Below are 17,531 nucleotides of genomic sequence, written 5' to 3' on the forward strand. Positions count from 1 at the left end.
CTCAGTTCTCTCCTCCCAATTCACTATTCCCTACCTCTACCCCTGCTTCTTTGAGGGTGTTCCGCCAACCACTCACTCCTGCCTCCCTGCCCTGGCACTCACTTACACTGGGGCATTATACTAATCTTTATTACACATACAATAAATGTTGTAAATTATGGTATATTTAGTGAATCAAGTTGGGATGACATTCTAAATAAGGCACTCTCTCAAGAACAACAACAACGATAAACATCACAATTATATTTTTAAGGGCCTGTAAAGAACTATTTTTTATTTTCTGTTCCAAATTAATCCTAAAGATAAAGTTTGATTAATTCTATATTGTTAATAATGGTGTTTTCTCTAATCATGTCCCAAGTTAAAGGCCAACTTGTCATTTTGACTTGTTTTTCCTCTATAATCTTGAGATTTACACAGTATAAATTGCTTCGACTGTTCATGGTATGTTTTTAAAACTTCAGATTTTAATTGTATTACTAACTGCAAAGCAATTCCAGTTTGTGATAATTAGTATGCATCTTACCCTTGAATTTGACTACAAAAAGTTTCTCTGTTTGTACTCTAGGCTGAATATCTCTCCTAATTCAGAGGAGAATCCAAGATTGACCTGGAAATAAAATACATTTTTACTTCACATCATTTTGGTCATTTCTTCCTGGTTCTTGACAGTGTAAACATATCTACCCTTTTAAAAACTAGGCCTTTTTGAAATGGGTTATATTATGGAAGTGACTATGGAAACCAGTGTGGCTGGAAATTCAGGAATATGAATTTGCCTCCAAACTTCTGGGATTGATAGCACATACTACCATGCTTGGCAATATTCATTTTGAACATGATTGTAAGGTACTGATTCTAAACACCTGAAATGATTGTAAGAATTATTGTATTGTCCCAATTCTTCAGTGCTTTCATTATCTAATTATTCATTTTGTTTTTCTTTTCCTCTTTATCTTCTCTCTTACCTCTACTCTCTTTATTCTCCTTCTTCTTTTCCTCCCCCCCTCTCCCTCCCTCTCCCTCCCTCCCGCTCTCTCTCTCTCTCTCTCTCCCTCTCTCTGTCTCTCAAAGAATTTTATTTGTATGGTTATTCTGCCTCTGTATTTTGGTTCTCGATCCATGCCTTATACACACGAAGACAAGGAAAGCGAGCAAAGCCACCGTGTCTGTTATATGCTTCCTGCTCTGTTCTGAAGCTTGCTCATAGCCTTCACGTGGAACATACATGCAGTGGACCTGAACCCAGTGGGAAGCCACAGAACAAAATCTTGTTTCCTAAAATCGCTCTTTAATTTCTTTAATTGCTAATATCCTGGCCAACTGTCCACTTGTGGGACAAATTGTTAACTCCAATGTAAGCTGACTGATGGGCTATGCAAGATATTCAGCTTGATTCTAGGAGGAAGAAGAAGTGCCTCCTATCTATCTATCTATCTATCTATCTATCTATCTATCTATCTATCTATGTATGTATGTATGTATGTATGTATATTAGTGTTTAAATCAAGCCTAGTAGAGTCATGCTGTAAAAGTGTCTCTACAGTCTCATATCACTTACCTATTGCAAAGGAACACAAAGTGATTAGGTGACACGTATATGTCTAAAATCTAGTAATAAGCAAATAATCCATAGTATATCTGAGCTTAATGAAATACTTGTAATAACATTGCTAAATTTAGTGAGATGGACAGTTTATAAGATTCAAGAATGGTTTTGTGGTAAAGCCTTTGCTCTGTACCACATCTCTGTGGCGAAAAAAGTCCGCTGTGTGAATATAAAATGGAACTTATTCACTTGTTATTCTCTTTTGATATGGATGTCATAGGTTAGGATGGATACAAGCCTTGTGAGCATTGGGGCATTGAAAGAAGCCACACACCTTTCACTTTTCCAGAACGATTAGAGGATATGCAGTATACCACACTTTGAGTAGACATTCTAAATGTGCTATAAGTTTATAAATAATTAGTTTTCCAACATTATTGGGGACAAATACCAACTCAAACTGCTGAAAATCACAATAAGAATTAGGGTAGTAGAAATTTTCTTCTGTTTGCAGTTGTTCATGTTCCAAATGTAGTATTACTCTCATTATAAAAAAATTTGTGAATGCAGAGTTCTTCCTGTTTTTTTCAAATATGTGAATAACCTTTTAAAAGTATGCTATAAATGTGAGCCAGATAATCAGTACTGTTCCCATTTCATGTATCCTCAAAGATGTAAAACAATCCATAATGAAGGAGAACACCTTTGAATGTAAAAGTCATATTATGATAACATTAGATAGCTCTTTTCAATGAAACCAAATTACAAAAGAATTCATACAGATAAAAAGACTCATCAGTACACTCAATGTGAGAAAGATTTCACGTGTGCTAATTGTATTTGCAGGCATGAAAGAAGTTGTATTGCAGTGCAACACTCTGAATTTATTCAATGTGGTAAAGCCTTTGCATATCATAGTCTTAGACAAAGGCATGAAAGAACACATAATGGGGAGAAAGACTATTACTGTAACCAATGTGGTAAAGCCTTTGTAATAAGCAGTCATCTCCGAATACATAAACGAAGAAATACAGGAGAGAAACCCTATGAATGTAACCAAAGTCTACATTCTTGAGTTCTTTATATATATTGGATATTAGTCCCCTATCTGATTTAGGATTGGTAAAGATTCTTTTCCAATCTGTTGTTGGCCTTTTTGTCTTTTTTACGGTGTCTTTGCCTTACAGAAGCTTTGCAATTTTATGAGGTCCCATTTGCAAATTCTCAACCTTACAGCACAAGCCATGGCTGTTCTATTCAGGAACTTTTCTCCATATCTTCAAGGCTTTTCCCCACTTTCTCCTAGATAAGTTTCAGTGTCTCTGGTTTTATGTGGAGTTCCTTGGTCCACTTAGGTTTGACCTTAGAACAAGGAGATGAGAATGAATCAATTCGCATTCTTCTACATGATAACTGCCAATTTTGCCAACACCATTTGATGAAAATGCTGTCTCTTTTCCACTGAATGGTTTTAGCTCCCTTGTCAAAGATCAAGTTACTATAGGTGTGTGGGTTCATTTCTGGGTCTTCAATTCTATTCCATTGGTCTACCTGACTGTCGCTATACCAGTACCATGCAGTTTTCATCACAATTGCTCTGTAGTACAGCTTTAGGTCAGGCATGGTGATTCCACCAGAGATTCTTTTATCATTGAAAAGAATTTTTCCTATCCTAGGTCTTTTGTTAATACAGATGAATTTGCAAATTGCCCTTTCTAATTCGATGAAGAATTGAGTTGGAATTTTGATGGGGATTGCATTGGATCTGTAGATTGCTTTTGGCAAGATAGCTAATTTCACTATATTGATCCTGCCAACCCATGTGCATCAGAGATCTTTCCATCTTCTGAGATTTTCTTTGATTTCTTTCTTCAGAGACTTGAGGTTCTTATCATACAGAGCTTTCACTTCCTTAGTGTCACTCCAAGGTATTTTATATTTTTTGTGACTATTGTGAAGGGTACTCTTTCCCTAATTTCTTTCTCAGCCTGTGTATCCTTTGTGTAGAGAAAGGCCAATGATTTGTTTGAGTTAATTTTATATGCAGCTAGTTCACTGAAGCTGTTTATCAGGTTTAGGAGTTCTCTGGTGGAATTTTTAGGATCACTTATATATACTATCATATCATTTGCAAATAGTGATATTTTGACTTCTTCCTTTCCAATTTTATCCCATTGACCTCCTTTTGTTGTCTAATTCTTCTGGCTAGGACTTTGAGTACTATATTGAATAGAAAGGGAGAAAGTGGGCAGCCTTGTGTAGTCCCTGATTTTAGTGGGATTGCTTCCAGCTTCTCTCCATTTACTTGGTTGTTGGCTACTGGTTTGATGTAGATTGATTTTATTATGTTTAGATATGGGCCTTGAATTCCTGCTCTTTCCAAGACTTTTATCATGAATGAGTGTTAGATTTTGTCAACTGCTTTCTGAGCATCTAACAAGATGATCATGTGAGTTTTGTCTTTGAGTTTGTTTATATAGTGGATTATGTTGATGGATTTCCGTATATTAAACCATCCCTGATTCCCTGGGATGAAGCCCTCTTGGTCATGATGGATGATCCTTTTGATGTGTTCTTGGATTCGGTTACCAAGCATTTTATGGAGTATTTTTGCATTGATATTCATGAGGTAAATTGGTCTGAATTTCTCTATTTTTTTCCTTTTTTTAATTACGTATTTTCTTCAATTACATTTCCAATGCTATCCCAAAAGTGTCCCCCCACTCCCCTACCCACCCATTCCCATTTTTTGGCCCTGGCATTCCCCTTTACTGGGGCATATAACGTTTTCCTGACCAATGGGCCTCTCTTTCCAGGGATGGCCTACTAGGTCATCTTTTGATACATATGCAGCTAGATTCAAGAGCTCTGGGGTACTGGTTAGTTCATAATATTGTTCCTCCGATAGGGTTGCAGATCTCTTTAGCTCCTTGGATACTTTCTCTAGCTCCTCCATTGGGGGCCCTGTGATCCATGCAATAGTTGACTGTGAGCATCCACTTCTGTGTTTGCTAGGCCCCGGCCTAGTCTCACAAGGGACAGCTATATCACTGTCCTTTTAACAAAGGCTTGCTAGTGTATGCAATGGTGTCATCGCTTGGAGGCTAATTATGGGATGGATCCCTGGATATGGCAGTCTCTAAATGGACCATCCTTTTGTCTCAGCTCCAAACTTTGTCTCTGTAACTCCTTCCATGGGTGATTGTTTCCAATTCTAAGAATGAGCAAAGTGTCCACACTTTTGTCTTCGTTCTTCTTCAGTTTCATATGTTTTACATATTGTACCTTATATCTCGCTATACTAAGTTTCTGGGTTAATATCCACTTATCAGTGAGTACATTTCATTTGAGTTCTTTTGTGATTGGGTTACCTCACTCAGGATGATGCCCTCCAGCTACCTGGAACCATTTGCCTAGGAATTTTGTGAATTCATTCTTTTTAATAGCTGAGTAGTACTCCATTGTGTAAATGTACCACATTTTTTATATCTATTCCTCTGTTGAGGGACATCTGGGTTCTTTCCAGCTTTTGGCTATTATAAATAAGGCTGCTATGAACATAGTGGAGCATGTGTCCTTACCGGTTGGGACATCTTCTGGATATATGCCCAGGAGAGGTATTGCGGGATCCTCCAGTAGTACTATGTCCAATTTTCGGGGGAACCGCCAGACTGATTTCCAGAGTGGTTGTACGAGCTTGCAATCCCACCAACAATGGAGGAGTGTTCCTCTTTCTCCACATCCTCGCCAGCATCTGCTGTCACCTGAATTTTTGATCTTAGCCATTCTGACTGGTGTGAGATGGAATCTCAGGGTTGTTTTGATTTGCATTTCTCTGATGATTAAGGATGTTGAACATTTTTTCAGGTGTTTCTCAGCCTTTCGGTATTCCTCAGGTGAGAATTCTTTGTTCAGCTTTGAGCCCCATCTTTTAAGGGGGCTATTTGATTTTCTGGAGTCCACCCTCTTGGGTTCTTTATATATATTGGATATTAGTCCCCTATGTGATTTAAGATAGGTAAAGATCCTTTCCCAATCTGTTGGTGGTCTTTTTGTCTTATTGACGGTGTCTTTTGCCTTGCAGAAGCTTTGCAGTTTCATGAGGTCCCATTTGTCAATCCTCGATCTTAAAGCACAAGCCATTGCTGTTCTATTCAGGAATGTTTTCCCTGTGCCCATATCTTTGAGACTTTTCCCCACTTTCTCCTCTTTAAGTTTCAGTGTCTCTGGTTTTATGTGGAGTTCCTTGATCCACTTAGATTTGACCTTAGTACAAGGAGAGAGGAATGGGTTGATTCGCATTCTTCTACATAACAACCAGTTGTGCCAGCACCATTTGTTGAAAATGCTGTCTTTTTTCCACTGGATGGTTTTAGCTCCCTTGTCGAAGATCAAGTGACCATAGGTGTGTGGGTTCATTTCTGGGTCTTCAATTCTATTCCATTGGTCTACTTGTCTGTCACTATACCAGTACCATGCAGTTTTTATCACAATTGCTCTGTAGTAAAGCTTTAGGTCAGACATGGTGATTCCACCAGAGGTACTTTTATCCTTTAGAAGAGCTTTTGCTTTCCTAGGTTTTTTGTTATTCCAGATGAATTTGCAGATTGCTCTTCCTAATTCGATGAAGAATTGAGTTGGAATTTTGATGGGGATTGCATTGAATCTGTAGATTGCTTTTGGAAAGATAGCCATTTTTACAACGTTGATCCTGCCAATCCATGAGCATGGGAGATCTTTCCATCTTCTAAGATCTTCTTTAATTTCTTTCTTCAGGGACTTGAAGTTTTTATCATACAGATTTTTCACTTCCTTAGTTAGAGTCACGCCAAGATATGTTATATTATTTGTGACTATTGAGAAGGGTGTTGTTTCCCTAATTTCTTTCTCAGCCTGTTTATTCTTTGTGTAGAGAAAGGCCATTGACTTGTTTGAGTTAATTTTATATCCAGCTACTTCACCGAAGCTGTTTATCAGGTTTAGGAGTTCTCTGGTGGAATTTTTAGGGTCACTTATATATACTATCATATCATCTGCAAAAAGTGATATTTTGACTTCCTCTTTTCCAATTTGTATCCCCTTGATCTCCTTTTGTTGTCTAATTACTCTGGCTATGACTTCAAGTACTATGTTGAAGAGGTAGGGAGAAAGTGGTCAGCCTTGTCTAGTCCCTGATTTTAGTGGGATTGCTTCCAGCTTCTCACCATTTACTTTGATGTTGGCTACTGGTTTGCTGTAGATTGCTTTTATCATGTTTAGGTATGGGCCTTGAATTCCTGATCTTTCCAAGACTTTTATCATGAATGGGTGTTGGATCTTGTCGAATGCTTTTTCCGCATCTAACGAGATGATCATGTGGTTTTTGTCTTTGAGTTTGTTTATATAATGGATTACATTGATGGATTTTCGTATATTAAACCATCCCTGCATCCCTGGAATAAAACCTGCTTGGTTAGGATGGATGATTGCTTTAATGTGTTCTTGGATTCGGGTAGCAAGAATTTTATTGAGGATTTTTGCATCGTTATTCATAAGGGAAATTGGTCTGAAGTTCTCTCTCTTTGTTGGATCTTTCTGTGGTTTAGGTATCAGAGTAATTGTGGCTTCATAGAATGAGTTGGGTAGAGTTCCCTCTACTTCTATTCTGTGGAATAGTTTGTGCAGAACTGGGATTAGATCTTCTTTGAAGGTCTGGTAGAACTCTGCACTAAACCCATCTGGTCCTGGGCTTTTTTTGGTTGGGAGACTATTAATGATTGCTTCTATTTCCTTAGGGGATATGGGACTGTTTAGATCGTTAACTTGATCCTGATTTAACTTTGGTACCTGGTATTTGTCTAGAAATTTGTCCATTTCATCCAGGTTTTCCAGTTTTGTTGAGTATAGCCTTTTGTAGAAGGATCTGATGGTGTTTTGGATTTCTCCAGGATCTGTTGTTATGTCTCCCTTTTCATTTCTGATTTTGTTAATTAGGATGTTGTCCCAGTGCCCTCTAGTGAGTCTAGCTAAGGGTTTATCTATCTTGTTGATTTTCTCAAAGAACCAGCTCCTCGTTTGGTTAATTCTTTGAATAGTTCTTCTTGTTTCCACTTGGTTGATTTCACCCCTGAGTTTGATTATTTCCTGCCGTCTACTCCACTTGGGTGAATTTGCTTCCTTTTTTTCTAGAGCTTTTAGATGTGTTGTCAAGCTGCTAGTATGTGCTCTCTCCCGTTTCTTCTTGGAGGCACTCAGAGCTATTAGTTTCCCTCTTAGAAATGCTTTCATTGTGTCCCATAGGTTTGGGTATGTTGTGTCTTCATTTTCATTAAACTCTAAAAAGTCTTTAATTTCTTTCTTTATTCCTTCCTTGACCAAGGTATCATTGAGAAGAGTGTTGTTCAGTTTCCACGTGAATGTTGGCTTTCCATTATTTATGTTGTTATTGAAGATCAGCCTTAGGCCATAGTGGTCTGATAGGATACATGGGACAATTTCAATATTTTTGTATCTGTTGAGGCCTGTTTTGTGACCAATTATATGGTCAGTTTTGGAGAAGGTCCCGTGAGGTGCTGAGAAGAAGGTATATCCTTTTGTTTTAGGATAAAATGTTGTGTAGATATCTGTCAGATCCATTTGTTTCATAACTTCTGTTAGTTTCACTGTGTCCCTATTAAGTTTCTGTTTCCACGATTTGTCCATTGATGAAAGTGGTGTGTTGAAGTCTCCCACTATTATTGTGTGAGGTGCAATGTGTGCTTTGAGCTTTACTAAAGTGTCTTTAATGAATGTGGCTGCCCTTGCATTTGGAGCGTATAAATTGAGAATTGAGAGTTCCTCTTGGAGGATTTTACCTTTGATGAGTATGAAGTGTCCCTCCTTGTCTTTTTTCATAACTTTGGGTTGAAAGTTGATTTTATTAGATATTAGAATGGCTACTCCAGCTTGTTTCTTCAGACCATTCGCTTGGAAAATTGTTTTCCAGCCTTTCACTCTGAGGTAGTGTCTGTCTCTTTCCCTGATGAAGTTCTCTATCTTTGTTGGGTCTTTTTGTGGTTTAGGTATCAGAGTAATTGTGACTTCATAGAATGAATGGGGTAAGCTACCTTCTGCTTCTATTTTGTGGAATAGTTTGAAAAGAACTGTAGTGAGGTCTTCTTTGAAGGTCTGATAGAACTCTGCACTAAACCCATCTGGTACTGGGCTTTTTTTTTTTTTTTTTGGTTGGGAGACTATTAATGACTGCTTCCTTTTCTTTAGGAGATATAGGACTGTTTAGGTTATTATTCTGATCGTGATTAAACTTTGGTACCTTGTATCTGTCTAGAATTTGTTCATTCCATCCAGGTTTCCAGTTTTGTAGTACGATCAGATGGTGTTTTTTATTTCCTCGGGATCTGTTGTTATGTCTCCCTTTTCATTTCTGATTTTGTTAATTAGGATACTGTCCTTGTTCCCTCTAGTGAGTTTGACTAAGGGTTCATCTATCTTGATGATTTCCTCAAAGAACCAGCTCTTTGATGGGTTGATTCTTTGTATAGTTCTCTTCATTTCCACTTGGTTGATTTCAGCAGTGAGTTTGATTATTTCCTGCCATCTACTCCTCATGGGTGATTTTCCTTCCTTTTGTTCTGGAGGTTTTAGTTGTGCTTCAAGCTGCTAGTGTGTGCTCTCTCTGCTTTCTTTTTGGAGGCCCTCAGAGCTTTGAGTTTTCCTCTTAGGACTGCTTTCATTGTGTCTCATAAGTTTGGGTATGTTGTGGTTTCATTTTCATTAAACTCTAAAAAGTCTTTAATTTCTTTCTTTATTTCTTCCTTGACCAAAGTATCATTGGGGAGAGCGTTGTTCAGTTCCCAGGTGAATGTTGGCTTTCTATTATTTATGTTGTTATTGAAGATCAGCCTTATAGTCCATAGTGATCTGATAGGATGCATGGGACAATTTCAATATTTTTGTATCTGTTGAGGCCTGTTTTGTGGCCAATTACCTGGTCGATTTTGGAGAAGGTACCAAGAGGTGCTGAGATGTATTATCCTTTTGTTTTAGGATAAAATGTTCTGTAGATATCTGTTAAATCCATTTGTTTCATAACTTCTGTTAGTTTCACTGGGTCCCTGTTTAGTTTCTGTATCCACGATCTGCTCATAGATCAACGTGGGGTGTTGAAGTCTCCCACTATTATTGTGTGAGGTGCAATGTGTGCTTTAAGCTGTACTAAAGTTTCTTTAATGAATGTGGCTTCCCTTGCATTTGGAGCATAGATATTCAAAATTGAGAGTTCCTCTTTAAAGATTTTACCTTTGATGACTATATAGTACCCCTCGTTTTCTTTTTTGATAACTTTGGGTTGGAAGTCGATTTTATTCGATATTTGAATGGCTATTCCAGCATGTTACTTCGGACAGTTTGCTTGGAAAATTGTTTTCCAGCCTTTCACTCTGGGGTAGTATCTTTTTCCCTGAGGTGGGTTTCCTGTAAGTAGCAAAATGTTGGGTCCTGTTTGTGTAGCCAGTCTGTTAGTCTATGTCTTTTTATTGGGGAATTGAGTCCATTGATATTAAGAGATATTAAGGAAAAGTAATTGTTGCTTCCTATTATTTTTGTTGTTAGAGTTGGCATTCTCTTCTTGTGGCTGTCTTCTTTTAGGTTTGTTTTAAGGATACTTTCTTGCTTTTTCTAGGGCATAGATTCCGTCCTTGTATTGGTTTTCTCCTGTTATTATTTTTTGAGTGCTAAATTCGTGCAAAACATTTTGTGAATCTGCTTTTGTTATGGAATACTTTGGTTTCTCCATCTATGGTAAGTGAGAGTTTGGCTGGTTATAGTAACCCGGGCTGGCAGTTGTCTTCTCTTAGTGTCTGTATAACATATGTCCAGGATCTTCTAGCTTTCATAGTCTCTGGTGAAAAGTCTGCAGTAATTCTAATGGACCTGCCTTTATATGTTACTTGATCTTTTTCCATTGCTGCTTTTAATATTTTGTCTTTATTTAGTGCATTTGTTATTTTGATTATTATGTGTCAGGAGGAATTTCTTTTCTGGTCCAGTCTATTTGGAGTTCTGTAGGCTTCTTGTATGTTCATGGGCATCTCTTTTTTAGGTATGGAAAGTTTTCTTCTATAATTTTGTTGAAGATATTTGCTCGCCTTTAAGTTGAAAATCTTCATTCTCATCTACTCCTACTATCCATAGGTTTGGTCTTCTCATTGTATCCTGGATATCCTAGATGTTTTGAGTTAGGATCTTTTTGCATTTTGCATTTCCTTTGTTGTTGTGACCATGTTCCCTAAGGAATCTTCTGCAACTGAGATTCTCTCTTCCATATCCTGTATTCTGTTGTTCTACGGTTCCTGCTTTCTTTCCTAGGGTTTCTTCTATCTCCAGAGTTGTCTCCCTTTAGGTTTCCTTTTTGTTTCTATTACCTTTTTAGATCCTGGATGGTTTTGTTCAATTCCATCTCCTGTTTGGTATTGTTTTCCTGTAAGTCTCTAAGGCATTTTTGTGTTTCCTCCTTAAGGGTTTCTAGCTGTTTACCTGTGTTTTCCTGTATTTCCTAATTAAAGTCCTCCATCATCATCATAAGAAGTGACTTTAGATCCATGTCTTGCTTTTCTGGTGTGATGGTGTATCCAAGACTTGCTATGGTGGGAGAGTTTGGTTCTGATGATGCCAAGTAACCTTGGTTTCTGTTGCTTCTGTTCTTAAGCTTGCATCCTGCCATCTGATCATCTCAAGTATTTGCTGCCCTCAATATATCTGATTGTAGCCTGTCGTTTCTACAATCCCAGTTGATTCAGGACTGGTAAGAGTCCAGCTTTCTCTGTGATCCTTTGCTTGTGGGCTCCTGTGAATCTGAGATTCTGGGTGTGTCAGACTTTTTGGCAGTCAAGCTTCCTCTGAGACCCTGAAATACTGGTGTGAACAAGCTCTTTTTATTCTAGGATCCTGTTGTCAAAGATCCTGGGCATGTTACAGTGCCTGGAGGTGGTGTTTCCTTTGAGGAGCGTGGAGCTGTCTGGTCAGTGGTCCTAAGTTAGTGTGGACAGTCCTCTAGGGACCATGGGGGTGTCCGCCAACTCTGCACACAAGGTGACCAGGTACTGTCGCCAACAGGAAGGGACTTATAACTCTGGTCAAGCGGGTTTTCTGCATCCCTAATGCTGTCTCAGGTTCCGTGCGCGATGGATTGGAACAGAAGTTGTGTTCCACTTACCGATGGTCCTAAGATCACGAGAAGAGTCCTCTAGGGACCTTAGGGATGTTCGCCAACTCTGAGCCCAAAGTGACCCTGTGCTGGCACCGACTGGAAGGGACCATCTGGTGTAATTCTAATAGCCCTGCCTCTATATGTTACTTGACCTTTGTCCCTTACTGCTTTCAATATTGTATCTTTATTTAGTTCATTTGTTGTTCTGATTATTATGTGTCAGGAGATACTTTTCTGGTCCTGTTTATTTGGAGTTCTATAGGTCCCTTGTATGTTCATGGGCATCTCTTTTTGGTTGGGGAAATTTTCTTCTATAAGTTTGTTGAAGATATTTACTGGTGCTTTGAGATGAAATTTTCCATTCTCATTTATACCTATTATCTGTAGGTTTGGTCTTCTCTTTGAGTCCTTGATTTCCTGCATGTTTTGGGTTAGGATCATTTTGCATTTTCTTTGATTGTTGTATCCATGTTCTCTATGGAATCTTCTGCACCTGGGTCTCTCCCTTCCATCTCTTGTATTGTTGCTGATGCTTGTATCTCCGGTTTCTTATTTCTTTCCCAGGGTTTCTATCTACAGAGTTGTCTCCCTTTGGGTTTTCTTTACTATTTCTACTTCCATTTTAAGATCTTGGATGGATTTGTTCAATTCTGTCACCTCTTTGGTTGTATTTTCTTGTAATTCTTTATGGGATTTTTGTCTTTCCTCTTTAAGGTCTTCTACCTGTGTAGCAGTGATTTCCTATAATTCCTTGAGGGATTCTTTGTGCTTCCTATTTAAGGGCTTCTACCTGTTTAGCGGTGTTCTCCTGAATTTCTTTAAGTGAGTTATTAATGCACTTCTGAACATCCTATACCAACATCATGAGATGAGATTTCAGATTCGAATCTTGCTTTTCAGGTGTGTTGGTGTATTTGAGACTCGTTGTGGTGGGCGTAATGGGTTCTGATAATGCCCAGTGGTCTTGGTTTCTGTTAGGAAGATTCTTTCATTTGCCTTTCGCCATCTGGTAGTCTTTGGTGTTAGATGTTCTAGCTGTCTCTGGTTGAAGCTTGTTCCTCCTGTGTTCTTTAACCCCTGTCAGCACTCCTGGAAGACTAATTCTCTCCTGTGTCCCAGTGGTCAGAACACTCTCTGCAGGCAAGCTTTCCTCTTGCAGAGAAGGTGCACAGAAGTCTGGAGCTCAGATCCACCTCCTGATTCCTGAGGTCAGAGCCCTCCCCAGAGGCCAATTCTCCTCTGGCAGTGAAGGTGTCCAGGAGTCTGGGTTCCAGCTCTGTCTTCTGGCTGAGGATGAAGGCCTGAAGGGACCCTGTCCAAGAAACTTGGTTGCTTCTGCTGCCCATGTACTCTTCTGCATAAACTGGTTTCAGTGATTCCAAAATTCTGGGTGTGCTAGGGCCTGCCTATGTCCGTTGACCCTGTTTTTGCTAGCACAAGACCCTCTGGATTTTTTGGAACTGATGTTGCGTTCCACTCACCAGTGATCTCAAGGAACTGGGTGTGCTAATGTGCCAGCCTTGTGGGGAGTCCTCTGGGGAACATAGGGCCCTCCACAGAGACCGCCTCAAACACTCTTAAACAATTACTTCTGTCTCATTTATCCCTAAAAGCTATTAAACAAATCTCATAGATTTCTATTCTTTTTTCTGATTATAGCTCTGGGCAGCTTCTACTATCGACCTCTATCTCTTCTTTCTGAGCTACCTGTCTGTCTGTACTGCACCTACAAGCTCAAACTATTTGAGACAGATAGAAATCTTTGAGAAGGGCCCATGGTAAATCCAGACCAACAAGGATGTCCGGATCAACATGGAGGATTTTGGTGAGTCCCAGCACATTCCATGAACCCAAGAATTATGCAAACCAATTCAGCTCAACTTTTGTTTTAGTTGTGAACTTGCACAACTTGGTGAGGAACTAGATGGCTCAGCAAAACCAGCAACTCCACTAAGAATCCAATTTTCCCCATCCCTTAATTTCACATCTTAACATTGGTTTTTCATTCGAGAATCTCCAGTAAGTTTTGAATACTGCGTTTCAGCCTATAGGTGTGATGCCTTCTGTAGACTCAGTTGTTACTCTGCTCTACTATAGGATGCCACCTGTGTAAGTTCCTAGCTCAGCTTGCAAATACTTTGGAGTCTGAAATGAAAGAAAAAAAGCTTAATTTAATATGCCAAATCAGCTCATTAGATGGGACACTCCCAATCATCCACATTGCTAATAGCTCCTCTATGGCAGTCCTGAATTACTAAAATCTATAGCCCATCTCTGCTTCCCCAGAACCATTCAGAAGAGGGAACACTGGGACTACTCTTCCACAGCTCTTATGTGGCTGGTATTCTGTCTTTCCCATCTCTCAAGCCAGCATCCAATTCCTTTACTGGCATGGAGATCCTCTTTGTTCCCCTTGTCATGAATCCAAAAATCCTGCCTGTGTCTCCTCCCTAGCCATTGGCTGCTGGCACTTTACTTTCCCAGTTATAATCAGCTTGGGGCAGGGAATCTCAGTGTCTCAAATGCAAGATTATCATGAAATTTGGGAACAATTTAACATGAGTAGCATGAGAACCAATAAACAATTGGGAATAAACAGAAAAACAAGGCAAATCCAAGCACCAGGCCCTAAGTATTGCCTTTTGGTTATTACCCTCCATTTACTCATATGGTGAAACTACGTTCAAGTTTCCAGGCATCAGGTATTGTGGAGATCCAACCTAACTTTACTCATATTTTGTTTTTGAAAACATGACTGTCTCTAACAAAGCTTTCTGCTTTTCATAGTGTGCTTCTCAAAACATAACACCTGTTCTTTACCACCAAAGAAGAAATCCAAATGATTGTTTAAACTATAATACCTATATTCTATAACAGTTGATCCAGTAAACTACATAAGCCCCTGTCCTTAAATCCTGATTGGTGTGAAAATGAAGCTGAAAGAAAGATGAAATTTCAAGACCTGTAAGTCATATAAAGTACTCAGAAATTGCTGGTTGTTTGTAAGCTTAGAGGCTCCTGGGGATGAGAACAAAGAAAAACAAACCAGGGCATTCCTGGGAACAGCTTGACCAAAAAGATAAAGAGCAATATGAGGACATAACAGGGCTATCTGAACTGAGTCAACAACTCACAGAACCCTGACCTGCACGTATTCTTTTGCTGATGTTTGAATAAGCCAATAGTGTGTCACGATGCTGAGTTCCCCACCCCTAAGCCCTTTACCCCATAAAAAACCCCTAGCTTTCGAGCCTCGTGGTCGAATCTAGTGTCTCCTGTGTGAGATTCGTTTTTGACATGGAGCTCTGTCATTAACCTACCGCATGTGTTTACAGTAAGGAAGATTCTTGTGTTTCTTTGGGTGCACTCTCTCTCCCCAGACTAGAGCAGCAGTCCCTGAAAGGGGGTCTTACAAAGCTATAATTTTGAAGGAATGTTTCTGCCTGTCCCTCCCATACATATACATATATATATATATATATATATATATATATATATATATATATATATATGTTTCTTTCTTTTATTGTTTACTCTTTTTTTTAATACAATCCACACCTTCTACCCCTTATCTTATTCAGAGTTTCTATTCCTGCACAAACATCATGACCAAGAAGCAAGTTGGGGAGGAAAGAATTTATTCAGCTTACACTTTCATACTGCTGTTCATCACAATGGAAGTCAGGACAGGAACTCAAGCAGGTCAGGAAGCAGGAGCTTAAGTAGAGGCCATGGAGGGATGTTTATTTACTGGCTTGCTTCCCCTGGCTTGCTCAGCCTGCTCTCTTATAGAACCCAAGTCTACCAGCCCAGAGATGGTCCCACCCACAAGCAGCCTTTCCCCCTTGATCACTAATTGAGAAAATGGCTGTCCTCCAAAAAAGAAAGAGCTTGGTGTGGGGGCACACACCTTTAATCCCAGCACTCAGGAAGCAGAGGCAGGTGGATTTCTGAGTTTGAGGTAAGCCTGGACTACAAAGTGAGTTCCAGGATAGCAAGCACTACACAGAGAAACCCTGTCTCAAAAAATCAAAGGGGGGGGGGGGGAGAGAAAATGCCTTACAGCTGGATCACATGGAGGCATTTCCCCAACTGAAGCTCCTTTCTTTGTGATAACTCCAGCTTGTGTCAAGTTGACACCAAACTTGTCAGTACAATTGACCCCTTGTCAACTTGACACACAAATACATCACTAGTAAGCCTCAACCCTTAGTTTATTCATCCCCAAGATCTAAACAACTTTAAATGTCCCTGTCTTAGTTAGGGTTTTACTGCGGTGAACAGATACCATGACCAAGGCAAGTCTTATAAAAAACAACATTTAATTGGGGCTGGCTTACAGGTTCAGAGGTTCCGTCCATTATCAATGTGGGAGCATGGCAGTATCCAGGCAGGCATGGAGCAGGAGGAGCTGAGAGTTCTATGTCTTCATCCAAAGGCTGCTAGTTGAAGACTGACTTCCAGGCAACTAGGGTGAGGATCTTATACCCACACCCACAATGACAAACCCATTCCAACCAGGTCACACCTATTGCAACAAGGCCACACCTTCAGATGGTGCCACTCCCTGGTCCAAGGATATACAAACCATTACATTCCACTCCCTGGTCCCCATAGACTTGTTCAAAAACATGAGTCTATGGGGGCCATACTTAAACATAGCATAATGTAAAATGCATTTAATCTAACTTTCAAAGTCCTCATAGTCTATAGCAGTTGCAACAATGTTAAAAGTCCAAAGTTCAAGGTCTTTTCTGAGATTCATTCAACTTATCTGTAATCCCCAAATTAAGGCAGGAAACCATCTGGGCAAACTCCAAACTCTGCATCTCCATGGCTGATGTCAAAGTGGTCTTCAGATCTCCACTCCTTTTTCATCTTTGTTGACTGCAACAAACTGCTTTCTCCTGGGCTGGTTCCACTCCCTGTTAGCAGCTTTCCTCAGCATATATCCCATGGCTCTGGCATCTTTAACATCTCTGAGTCTCCAAGGCAATTTCAATGTTACAGCTTCTTCTTTCAGTGTCTGGGATTCCACTTGATCTTTTGGACTCCTCCTAAGGGCTGGCATCACTTCTCCATCTCTGTCTCTGTAGCACTCTATGCTCAGGTTGATCCACTCCACTACAGCTGCTGTTCTTGATGATCATCCCATGGTACTGACATCTTCAATACACTGTGGTGTTCCACTCCAACTAGGCTTCACCAATAGCCTCTCATAGGCTATCTTCAGGGTGCCAAGCCTCAAATCCTTTGCATGACCCCTTCAGTCCTGGGCCATCAACTACAGCTGAGGCTTCACCTTCTCCAGTGTCCTTCCTTGGCCTCTCACAGTGCTAAGCCTCAGCTTCTCTCCATGATCCCTTCATTCCTTCACAAGCAGTACCACCTGAGTGACTCTTACACATTACCAAGTCCAGCCGCAGCATGAGGTACAATCTTGGGTATCTTAGGAACACAGCTTCTTTGTGCTCCCAGAAAACAATTTCCAGAAGATTTCACCTCAACGATGCTGGCCTCTTCTTAATCATCACTAATTCCTTAGCTCCAGCTAACCAGCATCAATTTTCCCAGTAGTTCCTTCCATTCTTAACTCTAGAGTCAGTGCCACATGGCTGAAGCTGCCGAGATCTGCTGCTTACAGGAACTAGAACATGATCCCCTTGTACTATTACATTATCACTAGCTTTATGTTTTCTAAATCCTTCACTGCCTAAGCTTGGCTATCCTGGGTCTTGCTTTGTAGATTGACCTTGAATGCAGAGATCAGCATGCTTGTCTCATGGGATTAAAGGT

Source organism: Mus musculus, chromosome 2 (assembly GCF_000001635.26).
Source record: "Mus musculus strain C57BL/6J chromosome 2, GRCm38.p6 C57BL/6J".
NCBI lineage: Eukaryota > Metazoa > Chordata > Mammalia > Rodentia > Muridae > Mus > Mus musculus.